Source organism: Coturnix japonica, chromosome 5, assembly GCF_001577835.2.
Source record: "Coturnix japonica isolate 7356 chromosome 5, Coturnix japonica 2.1, whole genome shotgun sequence".
In the NCBI taxonomy this organism is placed as follows: Eukaryota; Metazoa; Chordata; class Aves; order Galliformes; family Phasianidae; genus Coturnix; species Coturnix japonica.
The window spans coordinates 35,932,555-35,949,317 of NC_029520.1; the positions used below are offsets into that span (position 1 = coordinate 35,932,555).

The 16,763-nt window shown below is 38.3% G+C and overlaps 1 protein-coding gene across 1 annotated transcript in view; it reads left to right on the forward strand.

The window, feature by feature from the left end:
* NRXN3 (neurexin 3) overlaps positions 1 to 16,763 on the forward strand; it is an 887,537-nt gene that overhangs the window by 89,359 nt on the left and 781,415 nt on the right. The gene's annotated exons all lie outside the window — the stretch shown is intronic.

The window sequence follows — 16,763 nt, forward strand, 5'->3', positions numbered from 1 at the left end:
TGGTTGTCTCTTTTGGCCCTAAGTACTGTATCCCAAGTAAGTCTTTCAAGTCTTGTAACGTTCAGCATTGCTCTCAGTGAGCAGCGTGAAGCTGTAATCTCTTTGAGTTGTTCAATAATATTGATCAGGAAGAAATGGCATAGAAAAAATGAAATAATGTTTGCAGACTTGGATGGAAGGAAAGAACTGGCCTTTACTGGTCTGGAAAATAATTTCAAGCTCCTTATCAGTGATACCATTGGGATTTTGAAGTGATGTAAGTCCATCTGAGTGGCCAAGGGTTTATGCAAATTTTCAAGGGAAACATCAGTAACAAATTAAATCATTTGTGCTCTATGAATATCTAATTATACAAGGGGAAAAACAACACTACATTCATCTTGCCAGCCTTGGCAGTGTTTTTAAGCTCTATTTACCCTCTAGAATATCTTAATATGAGGGTTTTAAATACAAATATAGCTTGTTTTTGGTTTCAGCACTTAGTTCTTTCTTTAGTATTTTCAGAGTGTATAATTTTGGGTTTGTTCTCATTTGAAAATAAAAATTCCTGCATTCTTATAAGGGTGATGACTTTTGATTTTCAGATCAACTTTAATCACTGTTTGAGAAGAAATAAAGCATTTTATTTTATGGCTAGCAAATAGCCAACCCATAAAACCTTTTTGACAGATCCAAGGCTTTTTAAATGTACACTTCATTCTTCTTGAATCATTTTTTGTACGCAAACCTTTGCTGCTTGTTTCACGTTTTCTTTGAGGAAAAAAAGTACCCACACATTCTAATTCCTCTAGGTGTAATTAGAGATGATTGATTGGTAGTTGATGAATTTCGTACCAGGGGACAGTTCAGCAAGAAATTCATTCTATTTCTGTATAGTCCAGGATTTATGAAAATTTAGGATTTTGGTGAGTAAAGTCACTAAGATGTTGAGCATTAGCTAAGAGAAAAGAATAAATCCCTTATAGACATTCTTTTTTTTACACCTCTTCTTAACAGATTTCTGAAGGCAAACAAATAAAATGGCAGTTTAGGATATGTCCACAATCGGACATTTTTGGTAGATTATTTTTTTTGTTTGGGCATGTGTGCATATTTGTGCTTATAAATAAAGTGTATGCATAAAACACTTACGTGTTCAGTATATTGTAGTTTGTAGGTAATTTATGCATTTTTCTTTCTTGCTGCCCTATTTCAAGCCTGTGTGCTCCCAATGTGTGAATAAACAGCTGATTCTCAATTGGCTTTCATTTTTATGAAGAAGAATGATTCCTGGGAGAGTTAAAGGCATTGTTGTGTTGTGTGTAAACAGGAGCTAAAATATTGTCCACTCATGCTGTGGTGTAGTCTTCTATTTTGGATGGGGCTCAGGTTTCACTGTGCCCTAAGAGAATATTTAATTGATATCACTGAAAAGCTTTTTTCTTTATCCCTCTCTCCCTCTTTTTAAAATTGGAGGCGTTCAGTGGCGTGTAGAGATGCAGAGGCAGCAAAACAGGCCATATGCTTTGTAAAAGCCAACCTAATAGTGCTTTTGATGGACGTCTGATTTTTGAAGTGCTGTATCTTTCATTAAAATTTACATGTAAAGTAAGGGCAAGCACAGTGACATGAAAGCTAATGCAAGTTGCACATCTTGACATAATAACAATCACAAGAAACTGGAGATCCCAGATGGCAACTTGGCCTTTGCCATCCTTTTAATAAGCTACTAACTGCTAATTATTGCACTCTTATGGGCAAGTTAATTTACTGTTGACTCTTAAAGAGACATTGTGCCTTTTCCTGGCATTTAAGATTTTCAGTGTAGGTTCGTGAGTGGCTTTTCCCTGCAAATTGGAGTCTTTTCAATGGATGATAACAAAAAGGCAGAAAAGCAGAGAGGGAAATGAAACATAATAAGCAATTTTCTTTGGTAGTAGCAGAGTGTAGCTTTGTGGGTTTTTCCAGGTTATGGGTTTAGAACTGAAAGAAACACCAGCAGGCACAGCATATACAGCATTTAGTTTTTGTATTTAAAACAAAGTCATTACATCAGGGTTAGTATTATTGCTACAATTAGAAAGGAAAATATTGTCTTTAAATAAATGAGATCTGAGATTCTGAAAATAAAGTGGGCTAGAAATAAAAAAATAATTTTTTTCTTTCACTGGAAGTGATTTGAAGTCAAAATCTAAATTCACAATTCTATAAGATAAAAACCCTGCTGTATTTTTAGAAAAAGTTATTTTTTTAAAATGTTATTTACTTGGTAATAACATTCCTTCCCTGTGTTATCTGTAAAACATGCTTGTAAAATAATAATATACATGTGTATATTTCTTCCCTTTGAAAGGGATATTTTATAATGAGACCAGTCAGGGAGAAGTTTTGATCTGAGGAACCTATTTAGGAATGAAGGAACAGCTGCAGTTTAAATGGACTCTAATTCTCATAGTTAATGCTATTTTGTGAATGCATAATTCTCTGTGATAATATTTGGGAGGAGTGATGGTAGGTAATAGCTTATTTCCTTGCCTTTATGGTAATGCAGCAAAATAGGAAATAGACCCCTGTCACGCACATCAGATGGTGCTGTAAAAATAGAAAATCCAGTGAAAGAGTGGAGTTTTCCCTTTTAATGCTCATGGCCTTTTGTGGAGTATGGTGACAACCTTATGGTATTGAACAGTTTTGAAAAATATGTGCTCTGTAAGCTGGATCTTATGCCTCAGGAGTAATCATTTAGAAACAGCAGTGTTATGTGCAGTGCTTTAGCAGCTAGTAAATATTTTGACTAGAGATTAGTGGATACCATACCGTATAAATGGTAGTAAAACTATTTCTGTGAAGAATGTCATGCTTTCTCAAACCATCCGATTTAACTCATGCAGTATCTTCTGTCTCAGTTAAGTCATGTCTGATGGTGTGTGATTTTTTTCACCATATCTAACAACAGCAACAAAAAATTCTGTTTTTTGACTCTGTTACACCCTTTACATGTGCTGATGGGTTTGTGACACCCAGCACCTTGCCTTTGTTTGGCCATGCTCACCTCTTCTGTGGATTTAGAGCTCCTTCCTTTGCTGGCTTTCATTTCCACTTTTGTTTTAGAAGCTTTGGTATTGACAGATAAATAAACAAGGGAAGACAAAAAATACTACCACATAGACCAAAGAATTGGTGTGAATCCAGCACTCACATGTTGTAGTGTATTCATTTGTTTCAGAGGCAGTTTTGTTTGGAAGTTTATGCTACACACAACTTATCCTGCAAGTTGATTTGCTGAAGGTACTGTGTTCCCTAAGCAGCCAGTGAAACATGTGGAAATGATAGGTGTTTTGTACCCAGGAACGTACTGTGTTCAAGCAAGGACTAAGTCCCCAGTTTATGTTTTAGTAGTATTTTCTATAAGATGTTGGTTTCATCCTATATGCTTTATATACCAAGGGGTTTGATGTAATGGTATTGAGGAGCCATATTCTTCATTGCATTGCAAGCTTTTATTGTGGTATAACTGATACTGAAGGAAGGAAATTGCTGTGATGTAAAAGCAATAGTTCAAGGAAGAATCTGGTTCTGAGGCTGTTCTGACAATAACCTGAGGGGTTATGGATCGTTCTCACTAAATGATGACCATATTTCTGCTCTTGTTAAAGTCAAAGACTGCAAAACCTTTGCTAGAAATGGCCCTTTACCAGTGCTGCTGTATGGGGAAAGGCTTCAAGCAGAACAGCTACTTAGAGAATTTGTGTACATAGTTGTCACCATTAAAAAAAGTCAGCAGCATTTGCCAAGCAGTACCACACCGTGGTGCCTGAGATATCACTTTCTCTCCTACAGTAGAGCAAGGAGAATATATGTAGGTAAGTGTTTACGATTTGATTCTGTCAATTGCATGCATTTTAATAGAGCTTTTCTCTCAAATCATAGTTTGATTGGGGAGCAGCTTATGGGTCAGATTGTTTCTAAAGCAAAACAAGGTTTCTTTTAATTGAACAAATCCTTTGTACTGAAGACTCAAAAACACATTTCATTATTTGTTCTAAAATCATATGGCTCTGTGATTGTTAGTTGTTAGTGTGGTAACAAAAATGTGTAATTTTGAATGTTAAAATGATTGTTTTTTAACAGGATCTGTGGACTTGTTAGGTAAAGCAAGATTGTATTAAGCTAGTGTTATAAAGCACACACCTTTATTCCCCCTAATTACTGGTGTATTAATAATGACCAGGTTGATGAAGAATGTGCTGATCACCAGCTGGGATCAGACAATTACAGCTGATTATGTAAAGAGTTAGTTGCTATAAGCCTTGAAATATTAAAACTTGGCTAGAATAAATATCACTGAAGAACCTTTGTCTTTTACATGTGTATTCAGCTGCCAGTTCTCTGAGCAATTCCTGGTTCACTCAGTAACGTCGGGAATCAAACTGTGAACAGTTATTTTCCAGACCTATGAATGTTGATAAAAGGATCTTTCATAGCTGTTGGCTTGTCCTGTGTGGGGAGAGCATGCTGCTGCATCGTGGCATTGGGGATTACAGGGTTTTGCTCAGCTCTGCATTAAAGATGTTGCAAGCTTTTACAAAGCCCAGGGCAGCACCTTGCATTGCTGTGTATTTGCATTTCCCAGCTCTGACAAAGGGCATACATGTTTCAAGCACCAGTGCCTTGCAGGACTGACTGTCTGCTCCATCCCAATAGCACATCTGTCTGACCACTTTCAATTACACGTGTTCATTTGTGATATAGTCTTTCTCCAAAAAGAATCACAAAGTCTGTAGGCAAGCTGCTCGCAGAATCTGGTTTTTGTCCCTGTGGTTACCAATTATTATTTTCATTCAGTTCCTAAATATTCACTGATATATCTTTCCTCCATTGTGGAGTTGCTGAAGAGACTCATCTGTTTCCTGGAATATTTCTGTAAATAACACTTGCTGGCATTTATCATCAGCAGTTGGATCAGAGCATCATTTTTATTATGATGTAGAAGACCATTTATGCCAGACTGTGAAAAAAATTATTTTCCTAAAGTTGGAAAAATGTACAAGTTGGAAGAATATACAAACCACAGGGCTCTCTTTAAAAATGACTTGCCTAATGTCCTCAATTCCAGACTTACTGTTTCAATTTCTCAGTCAATTTTATATTACTAGATATGATATGGGAGGCATCATTAGTGATTTTGCTTTACTGCATTCTTTTACTTTATTTGTTCCACCTATCGACTCCATCTTTAATACAGATGTATCTTAAGAGAAATCTGTGGACACTTTATTTTCTGCTGTACTGCACTGTATGTCCATAATAGAGTAAATATATTATGAGGTGGATGCATTTACTGTATTGTCAGCCAGAAGTATGATTTCTTTCTGTTAGTGGCAATTCTCTTCAATTTTCCAAATACTGTATTTTAATTTTTTTAATAGTGGATAATATCTAGTTTGTTTTTCTTTTTTTTTTCTTTTTCAGGTGTTTACTATCAATCTACTCAGTTAAACTTTGTGCTGTTCTGTCAGGCAAGTTTGGTAAATGTTGATCAGTGCATGAAATCAGTTCTTAAATGGTTGCAAAATTGCCTTCCTACAGACTGTTTTTATCACAAGGGCTTTCAAGTGTCAAAGTCATTTGGAGAACTAGATAGATAAAATGCATGAGCGCTAAGCTTTTTCCAGTATAGAATAAATAAATGTGTTTTCTACTGTGTGCTCTGCTTTTGGTAGTGATTTGTTAAAAGGAAAAAAAGAAAAGCAATCATATTAAATATTTACAAGAGTGATTTAGTTGTGTAATCGTGTGCTATGCATCCCTGTTTAATAGTGAAATCAGCTCCTGCTGAAGTAAATGCCATTAAACTGGTAGCGCTGTGAAGGTCACTGCCTATACAATGTCAAAGCAATTTATAGAGAATAATGATTTTTGTCGGCTTTCCAATGTACCAACCTCCCTCCTTTTTGTCTCCTTTACCAAAAATAACTGAAAAGAAATTTATTTAAGGACTCACTTTCTCTGACTCTTCTCCCATCTGACAGATTTGAGAGCTTGAAACCTCTTTACAAGTTTTCCTATTGATGTGCTCAGTGGATAGACACTGATTCCCTTCTTTCCGGCCCTGAGCTCATTACAGCTCTATTTGTTGGGATTTCCTGTTGGTCATTTCTCAGCAGTTTTTTTTAAAGAGATGCTGAATTATCAGCGCCACTCTTTTGAGTGGTTGCTTTTCTCTCTTATGCTGTTTCCAGACCATTCTGTCTGCTACTCTCCAGAAAAATACTTTGTCATCAGCAGTGCATCTGTCATGTTTTGACATCCCACTGATCTACTGTCCTGAGATGTGTCTTGAAAATGCTCTGAGTGTGTTTCAAAGTAGCTTTGTGCTTAATGCAGTGGCCTGTGAAGGGGCAGGTGGGTGCTACTCTTTGACTGGCTTCCCCTGTGAACTGTCCCTTTCCTCTGTGGCAGTTGAGTGGGGACAAAAGCCCTTCACCTCTGCACAAGGAGGCTGCTGCATTGGAACTTAGAAAGTGTCCTGAGAGCAAAACACGATGCATACAAAGCATTGTCATTCAGCTTCACATCCATCCAGTGAGAAGGTTAATTATTTGTTTTCCGTGTTTTACAGTTGAATAAGCAGAAGCATGGAGAGATAGAGAGCGAGAGTTGGAGGAGAACAGGCAATAAAAGCCACAGTTCTCTTGTCTGCTACTGTTTCTTTAACCACCCGAGCAGAGTATCTTATAACCACTGAATAACTTGCTTGTTCTACCAAATACTTTCCCAGTTAGATTCCACTTGCTAAAGCAATTCTCTAAGGAGATTAAAACAGTATTTATCCATTGATAAACACGTACATAACCATATAAATAACCCTCATATTTTACAGAGACAACAACACGTATTCCCCTTGACAAGAACCTACAGAATAATTAAAAAAAGGATAATGCGAAAGTGCCCAGATGTTTAAGATTAAGCATTATAAAAGAGGGTGCTTGAAAGTCAAGGAGCTATGAGGATTAAGAAGGGAGGTAAGGTAACTGCAGTGGGAAGAGGGACAAGTAGAGTAGTCAGGAGGACTGGGACAAGTGTCTCAGGCAAAGCAGTGGGAGAGAAACCTGCTGCGAGCACTGGTGTTTTAGACTCAATGAGATGGAAAGATTTTTCTTGGAGAATTTTAAGTAGATAGGTATTAATATTTGTAGTTAGGCTCATAGATTTTTTTTTTTTTTTTTTTTTTTTTTTTTTTTTTTTAGCATCTCATTCCATAGTGTATATAAGAGAAGACTGAATCCTTGATTTGCAGGTTTGGCTTTTCTTGGCCTTCTCCTCCAGTTCCATTAATGGGCTTTTTATCTGATGTAGAAGATGCTAGTTCAGCAGGGAGTCTCAAATAAATGTGTATATGCATAGTTAATTCAGGCCCTGTGATTTTCTTTAGTCTGTTTTATCTGGTTCTTTGTCTCTTTGTATGCAAGCCTATGATTAGCATTGAGTTCTTCCCAGAATACTGGCAATTATCTCACAGGTGGAAGGATTAAGAAAGAGCAGTGAGAATTACACTGGGATTAAATATGAGCGCCTTTGGAGTGTGTTTGTGGATATGACGTTTTCTTTTTCTATGAGCAAAAAGAAGAGAGAAGCCAGCTCAGCCTTCAGGTCTCTAGGGAAGAAAATAATACTTCTGAATATGGAAAAGTAGCATCTCAGCTTGGGAGGAGATCATTCTGAGAAAGAAGAGGTAGTATTAAGGCACAAGGTTTAGAGTCCTCGGTTTGATTTTTGGTTGCTTTGGTTTTGTTTCAGTCTCACAGTGAAGTTTTTCTTGTCCACTTGTGAAAGGGTGGTGATGCTTTTCTGTCCCATGCTGTATGAAACCAAATTAATTGCTACCTAACTGTATAAAGTTATTGGGTGAAAAATAAAAAAAAAAAAATTTATGCTGGGAGTAGGGAGTCTGTGACCTGACAGATGCCCTCATATGGAAGGAAGAGGAGAACTGAGAGGGCTGAGGATTCAGTGCCTTTTGGTACCCAAAGCTGCACACTGATCAAGGTGAGGCCGTAACAGTACAGGGCTGAGCAGGACAATCCCTTCTTTCACCCAGCTGGCAGAGCTGGGCCTGATGTACCCCAGGGTGCTGATGGCTCTTTTGGCTGCCAAGGCACAGTGCTGGCTCAGATTTAACTTGCTATCAGCCAGAACCCCAAATCCTTTTCTATGGGATAATGCCCTGTTGAATCCACAGAAAGAATTTGGATGGAGTTATTGCATGAACAATTCAAAATGCCTTATGGAGGTATTCTGCTATTTATTTCTTACCCCTCTGAAAAAAAATGATTAGTTAGCTATGAATCTTTTCCTCTTGTAATAAAGATTTGTTGGCTTCGTTTGGAGTGTGTTTAGCTGATTGGACAGTTTGGGGATGGGAGCAGAGAGTTCCAGAGCTCTTGCTGTATAGAATATGAACTAGTGAAAATTATTTAAAAGAAAAAAAAATTTTCCATGAGGACTTCAAAGTCCTGTTCCATAAAAATTGCTTCAGACTCTGTTCTGTTTCCATGTGTTGACTGTTATCTCTGTTGTATTTTTGGTACTGATTTTATTCTTAGTATTACAGGTTGTTTTTCCTTGTTTGTGCTGACAGGTAGCTGTGATTGGAAAAACCTGTTTTCTTCTAGTGCATTTTTATCAGAAAAGCCATCAGTATCTTTCTGTCTCAAGTATCTATGCCAAAGATTTTAGAGTATCTGCTTATGTTACCCTGCTTGAGTGGATCACCTTACAGCTCTACCATACAAACCTTCATTTTGACATACTTGGACTTACTGTTGCCAGAGTACTGAGTCTCTTTATACCCTGATATGGGGTGTTGTTGCCATTCTGCTGCTCAGACTCACAGTTAGGTTGGGGCACTTCAGTCTGGATCTTCAGTGATGAGAACTTGGTGGGACAGCAAAGCTAGAAGACAAACTTTTAAAGCTGTGAAGAGGGGGTATTGTGTAGCCACTCACAGTCTTACTTCTTCCCACTTAATGGAAGAAGATAGTGAAGGGTAGAGTTTACCTGATGTCCTGCAGATAGTGTGCTGCCACAGCCAGGTGCAGAGTCCAAGGGCTCTTATTTTTTTTGTAGAAAAGTGGAGTTGCATACATTTTTCAGCTGAATGTACTAGGTTGGTACAGCAAGACATCAGGTCTATATTTAGAGATGGACCTCAGCAATGGTATTCATCTCAAATGATGTGGAATTTCCTTGTGTTGTGTTTTTTTTTAATCTTTTGTGGGTCAGTAACATAAATAAAAATATCCCTACTGTAGATAAGACACTGGCTTGCCAAGGAACAGGGAGATTAACTTCCATTGTACTTGGAGGTTTCACTTTGTTAACAGACTGCTTTAGAGGAAGGAAGGAAACACGGGAAGAACAAGACTGATTCAAGAGTCTCTTGTTACAAGATTATCTCTCCTTTTACTGAGCAGCATATTTATTACATGGCAAGGCTCTAGTTACAGGTCAGTGATTGTCTGGGTTCAGGTGTTTACCTGCTGGCTTCTGGGATGGCACATAAACAGCTGTAAATAGATCCAGTTATTCAATCTACTCAAAGAGGTTAGGTTATAGGTCTCCAGGCTTTCCAGGTACAATGCCAGAGCCAAAGCAGGCAGCAGGCTTTCCTCTCAGGCAGCAGAGCTCTCTGCTGGTGTTATTTCAGCTGCTGATGGAAAGTCTTAGAAATATTAATTTGAATTTTCACCAGTGATAAATCAGAATGGGCTGGGGACAATTGACACAGTGGATAGTGCAGAGGAATTCAGAGTCCCGTTTAATCCATTCAGGGTACCCCTCTATGTCAGTTGTTGATGTGGCAGGCTGCTTGGGGTTCTGGGGCTCATATTCCCCTCTTACCTACCCTTTTTTTCCCCCACACTGCTGGCATAACTTCAAAGTATGAGTTTTAAGTCAACCTCTCTTGTAATTTCTTGTCTCCACAAGATCTCTTTGTGCTGTATATGAAGATCTAGAAAGGAACAGACGTGACATTAGTAGTTGTGGTGTCAAAAATTACTTTAAGAGATAAAGGCACTGGTGAAGAGAAGTGGGAAAATATACTAGGCACATGGGTAAAAAGCTTTTGCAAAATAATAGCAAAAATAAATAGACATGCAGGAATGAAATACATAAAACTTAGCCAATCCCTTAGGCCCTTCAGTCTGTTGTTCTGGGAGACAGCCAAACCTTTCTGGGTTTTTTCTGATGGTTATGGTTCCTCGTTTGTATGTCTCAACTATTTTATCAACAGTATAACCATCATAATCTGTGGTTCTCATCTGTTCTTGTTTCTTGTGGTTTTGAGTACTATACTGAGGAGACTAAGATGCTGTGACAGCTTTCTAACAGATTCTGAGTATAGCTAAATTGTAGTTCCTCCCCAAATGTTTCCATGAATTAACTTTCAAACCATTTCTTAACAGCCTTATCAGACTCTAATAAAATAATGGAAACAGTAGTAAGAAAAATGAATCTGTAACTATACAGAATGACAGAACCACAAGCAATAATCAACGGCATTTAATAAACACAACTTGTAGCTGGCATTTGATTACTTTTGGACTGAGTTACAAAATTAATGGATGGAAGGAGGACAGTGGTTATGATATATTTAGACTTCAATGAGTTATTTGACAAAAAGCCCTATATAATCTTGAATTAAAAAAAAAACAATTAAAATTTGGCTCTCACATGAAGAGTTTTCTAAAATAAATTAGCAGTGTAAAATGCAGCAGTATTTTCATGAATTGGGGAGGCTAGACAAAATGGAAGTTACTGTCATTTCTGTCTAGCACGTTTCTCAGTGATCACAAAAAGGGGAAGAAATGACATATTAATGAAATGTGTAGATTTGACTTGAATGGGAAGAATTACAATCATCATTGTGGATAGAAAACAGCATAAATGTCGCATAAGTGCAGTGACATCCTTCATAAAGCAGTAGGTGGATAATTCATCTGTAAGAGATCTGATAAGCTGTACCTAAACTAAACTGTTAAGGGCCTTAAATACAGTAGGGTGGAGATATGTCAAACAGTTTATAAGAATTTTGAAAGGATCTGATGATTAAAATTGTATGGGACTTGATTATGAGGGAACAGTGAGAGACCTGGTACGTACAGCTAAACTCAACACTGAGATAATGGCAAAATATGAATGAAAGCCATCTCCAAGTACATACAGAGCATAAATGCAAAGACAAGAAATTGTCTTGCAGGAATTGGCTATAAAGGGGTGCCACTCAATTGTAAAAATATGTTTTAGATCAAGTATTAAGAATAATCTTTACAGTGAAAACAATGACATCAGCTTATAGAGCACTTTTTCAAGTGCAAAGATGGGAGCTACTTTGCTTTTGATAATTGAGTTTAAAAAAAATAAACAACAAAATATCAAACAACTGAAGTTCTTAACTCAAGATCAAGTCTTTCTCTTCGCCACCTAGTGGATGGAATGGCTACTTAAAGATGGATTATTTAAGTCTTAATATTTTCAAAGCTTAAATGTACAATACGACAGATAGGAAAATGAAGGTACCTGACTTTTTGTCAGTGCCACATTGAAATCCTGCATATGTACTTGTTGGTATTTGTATCTCTGAGGGAGCAATGAACTGATGTTGTATCAGTTAGTGATTTAAAAATAGCCTACTGCATGCAGAGTGTTTTCATAAAGAAAACTGGATGATTTGCCATAAATACATTAGTGCTAATGCACTACCAGTTCCTTTTTTTTTTTTTTTTAATCCATGTGTTAATTTTGTTCTTCATTCTCCCCATCCCTTCTAGCTTAATTACCCTCCCCAGACTAGAGGCTGCTGCTGCCTTTTGGCTCTATTACTAGCTTTCATTTTCATTAAGAACCTTGTGCTAATGGACTGTTATAAAACACAGTCATCACTGGCAGGTGTTGCCAAATGACTCTCAGCATGATGGCATTTCTGTGCAATGGAGCAAGCAGTCTGGACATTGGGTTTGTGAGGCAGCCAAGGGCTTGAGATAGAAGGCAAAGAGAGAAAGGTTCTGTGGATCCATGTGAAGAAGCCCTCAAATGTAAACAATAATGGAAATAGAGCACTATAAGCAGTGGGCTTCTTCTGAAACCTCCAGTAGTGCCAGCATCTGCTCAGGCTGCAAGTATTGTGGATGAACTTCCTAAACAGTTTTGAAGATGAGGTGCCACCTGTATCATGAACATGTGCTCTGTGCTTCAACTTTGAGTGATGAAGTGCTATCACGTATTGAGAAGCAGTGGCTTTCTTCTGTCAGTTCTTTTCTATCCTTTCTTAAGGCACTGCTCCCTGCAGTAAAACTTCTTGTTTGCAGATGGGACAGACTCATGGATGGGCAAGGAATGTTTTATCAGAGTGACTGCCGGACGTGTGTTTTAGCTGAATGGAAGATGTGCTGTCTTGACCTTTCAGCAGTGCTTTAGACAATTTTTAAGAAATAATGGCTTTTCATAGGCCACTGTAGTTAGTCTTCAGCTGTTGCAGGAAGAGAGATACCACACATACTGCAGGGCCAAATCCAGTAGCTCTTCCTTGAGAAAAATTTTTAATGATTGTGTGACAGATGGAATTTGTCTTACTATTCTCTATCCTCCATCATTCTCTCCTTCAAGGAGAGCTCAGAAAATACCTTCCAGAATGAGGGAAAATGTGTTTCAGTGGGGCCTGAGGCAGTGTCAGGAGAGAGAGAGAGAAGCTTCTGGAAAGGGCTTGGAGCTGGCAGAGACTTCAGTAGGCAGGAGCTCTGCAGCACAGCATGGCTGTGGCAGGACAACAGCAGGAGTAAACAAAGGTTGCAGAGGTAATGGAAGGATAGATTTATTTCCTGATACAGGGTCTGTTGCAACCCAGAAGATTGCTAAATTGTATGTTGAAATGGGGTGGAGGAAGAGCCCTCCAACAAAGTCAAGGCAGGTTCTGAGTATAAAGCATTTGTAGTCCCTACTCACTGATACATGAGCGTTTCCCAGTCCACCTTTTAACTCTGATCATGTCAGAGTCCCATAATTATTTGTAGGAGAATTTTGTATTGAGTACGGTGTGTGCATGCTGCCATGTGATTACCTGCATGCCATCCCAGCAGGTGAGTATATTTGACCACACGCTCTGCTGGTCTTGTGCGACTTCTGCTCTTTGCAATGCTGAATCATACCAGAAGCTTTCTGTTCACCTGAGCTCCCCTGTGGAGGTACAGCTGTTGGACTTCCTTTCTGCATTTAACCTCGTCTGACATGAACTTTGTGTAATCATTTTCTAGGATGAAGTGGCTTCAGCTGAAGGCTTATTTTCCATCTATTTAAATAAATCTCACAGGAAATTTAGTGTTTTAGAATAAGGAGAAATTACTCCTAGTTAGAAGCAAGAATAATGTAAATAGGTATAAATCACTTTCGCCTTTCCTCCAGTAATTCTTTCTAGGTCACATTGTAGCACTTTGCCAGTACATGCTTAACTCTGACCCTGTGTTTCTTCTGTGTCTTTTCCTTGTACTTGCATAAATGTGCATGTCTGGAGGATTCCAGTCTAAAGTGATCAAAGTTAAACGTGTGAAGAAACTGAAGCCAAAATCACTTCAAAGTGGATTAGGCTAAATAATGAGGATGCATAGCTGGAGAGTAATCTTATGTTGAACAGCAGGCAGAACAGCCTGTTAAGTTACAGGGAAGGGATAAAGAGCAACCTAGTGGTGAGTGTTATTTATTAATGCTGTTGTTTTTATTTGTATCATTTTTTCTCTCTTTTTTTTTTTTTCTTTTTTGTTTGTTCTTCAGTCAGATTATCTTATACCAGGAAGGGTTTTGTGATAGGAGGGGTTTCTCAGAACATGAGTCCTTTCTCCTAATCGTGGCCCTCCCATTATATTTGTGTTGGAATAGTATAAAAGAGTGAGGCTGGTACTCCTTACTCTACTACAGCCACTTCCCACCTGTGAGTCACGCTTCATTGTCAGTATTGATTTGTGTTGCCACAATTGCTTTTTGAGTTAGAGAATGATTAGTGTCTCATCTTTGAAGGGGAGTAGGATGAAGAAGGATCCCTTAAGAATTTGTAGCACAGGACATAAAACCCAGACGCTCTTACTTATTTTGGGGCATTAATGGAATGTGTACTCTTGTTCATCAAGAATGGGCTATAATTTGGTCTAAAATATTGAAAAAAGCCCTATGATAGGTAGAGCTATTATCTTCCTCCAGAAGGTGATTTATTTGTTATTTCTGGGCTGTGACTCAACCCTTTCTTTCTGAAGGGATAAATCATTCCTAGCAGAGTAAATGTCACATGTAGATGTATTGGTGACTCCAGAAAAAGTTGCCCTTTAACAGCTTCCTGGTAACATTTCCCTCACAGCGCTTGGGTAAATGCGGTGACAAAATAAAGGGAGCATCTCTCCCCTTTTTCTGCCCCTCTTCATCACATCCTGTCATTGCCACCTCAGGGCCACTGTATCGTAGAAGGAATGACTCAGACCACTGGCAGAGCAGATAATGCCAAGCCAAGAGGGGCTTGGGCAATGTATAAATCTCAGGTCTTGGGACAGGAGCTGACTCGGACCTCAGTACATAATCATAGAGGCCATGATCTGTGAGGAATACACTGAGACAACTTTCTTGGAGTGCAGGGGATTTAGGCTAATTTATGCCAAAGAAGGATCATCTTGATAGGTGAATGGAGAAGGGAGCAGAAAGGTGGAAAGGTCACAATGTGGAAGGCCACAAGTACCGATGGGCTGGTCAATGCTTAGGTTTATGGTTGTGTCTCTTACATTTACCATTCTCATTGCTGTAATATTTGATTCTTTTTTATGGCAGCAGACATATAGAGGAGGGTCCAGCTGGATCAGGGAACACGAAATGAGATCTGTACCTCTTATCGCTCAGGCCATCGCTGATTATAGTTACACTGACTGGCAATGACTGTTTTTTTCCATTGACAGTTCTTCATTGACCTCTGGCAAAATGAAGTGGTGAATTTTACTCATGCTGTGAACAAGATAGGTGTCTTCCTTATAATGCCTCCCTTCCTCCCTCCCTTCCTTCCTCTTTAGAGAGTCAGATACTGTACATGTATGTCCTGTCTTCTTTTTTTTTGAGGTCTCTTGGAGAAGGTGAGGGTTTGCCTATGAAATAGAGGCGTATTCCAGCTTGAGGAAGCTGCATCAAATATTTTCTCTGAAATCTGAAAAAATGAGTAGGTGTATGTTAAGAGTGAGGATCTGTAGGTGAATTAAGTAAGTATATGAACTGGCACTACAGTGACAGATGTTGCTGTAGGACTCCAAAATTGAAATTCACACAGGCAGTTGAATGTCTTTCAAAGTGTAGACAAAAGCTGGGTTGTAAGTCTTTAGAGTGATGTAAGTATGTTGAGGACAAATATATTGGAGGTGTTAGTGTGGTAACATGCTTAATGAGATTGATCGTCATTGGGATTTTGCAGGGAGAAGGTAGAAAAGAGGAAAGTTGGAAGTAGTGACAAAATGTTGCTGAATTACTATCTAAAGAAAAGAGAGCTGTCTGGAGGAAGAAGGCTTCTTGTGAGTTTGAATGCTGCCACACAGCTCTTCAGGTATCTGGGGTGTTATAAGAGAATAAAAGTAGCTACAGAAGTTTATAAAAATAGTTACTGAAGTTTACTGTCTTACTGTACCTTAGGGTCAAAAAATGAGAGCAGATCTGCAGTCGTAATATTAAACAATTTTTCTAGCAGCAAATGGAATCTCCTGCCAAAGAGTTGCAGGCTTAGCAATGGGGAAGATAACTGGAATGCAAAGATGTTATGTAGTCATGTCTCTAAGAACCCCTGTTTGAACCCTGCAAGGCAGGGCCCGCAAGAAGTGGAAGAGTAGATATGGTCACTCTCACTCATGAAGTGGTCTTTCCTTGGATCTTAACTTACCGATTTGTGCAGCTTTTTAGATTTTGTGTGAGTAAGTTTTAGAACTGACTATTAGATCTTTTGTTTTCATAATTCTTCAGCAGCAAAAGTTAGTGAGAGTGACTAATTTTTCTCAAGAAGTTTGAATTCAAGGTGTCTCATATCAAACTCTGTGATGTCACAGTTGAAAAAGTGAGTTCTGTAACTTCCTGTTTCTTCTGCTCAGAGCTCAGACATTCTTCCTGCTCTTTGGACAATCTTAGAACTGTTGGCATGAGCATCTTCTTGACTAGTTCCTGTGTTTGGGGCAGCCTTGTATGTTTCAATGTTCTATTTCCCTTTACCACTGTTCAACTGTTTTATTTCATTACTCTAAACTTTTCAAAGTAGAAGTGGTATGAAAGAGAGAACAAAATTCTATTGCATTGATAAAAACTTCTTATACACCATCTTCTCTGCATGTTCTTTTAGATAAGAATCCAGAAGAAATCAAAACAATTTAATAAATGAAGCTAGATTCTAAACTATGTTTGTAAAGAGAACTGTGAATCATAAGAGTTAAAGATCTGTGAAAGCACCTATTCCATCTCCCTGGCAGTGCACTACTGCTTCATCCAGCAAAAAGTGAAAATAGCACTGTCCTTGTAGCACCCCTTCTGCAGGTATAGTTATCACACGAAGAAGAAATGCTTGTATGCATGTGTGCATGTGTGTGCATGTATTGGCGGCTGGCTCATTTGGTGCTTAAGTATTCATTGGCAATTGTCGTCATTGTTCCTCATTTTATTAGCTTTTTCCAAGTAGCTCCACTTTTACTAAGGGCAACAGGGTTTATGGCAGCAATATTTCTCAC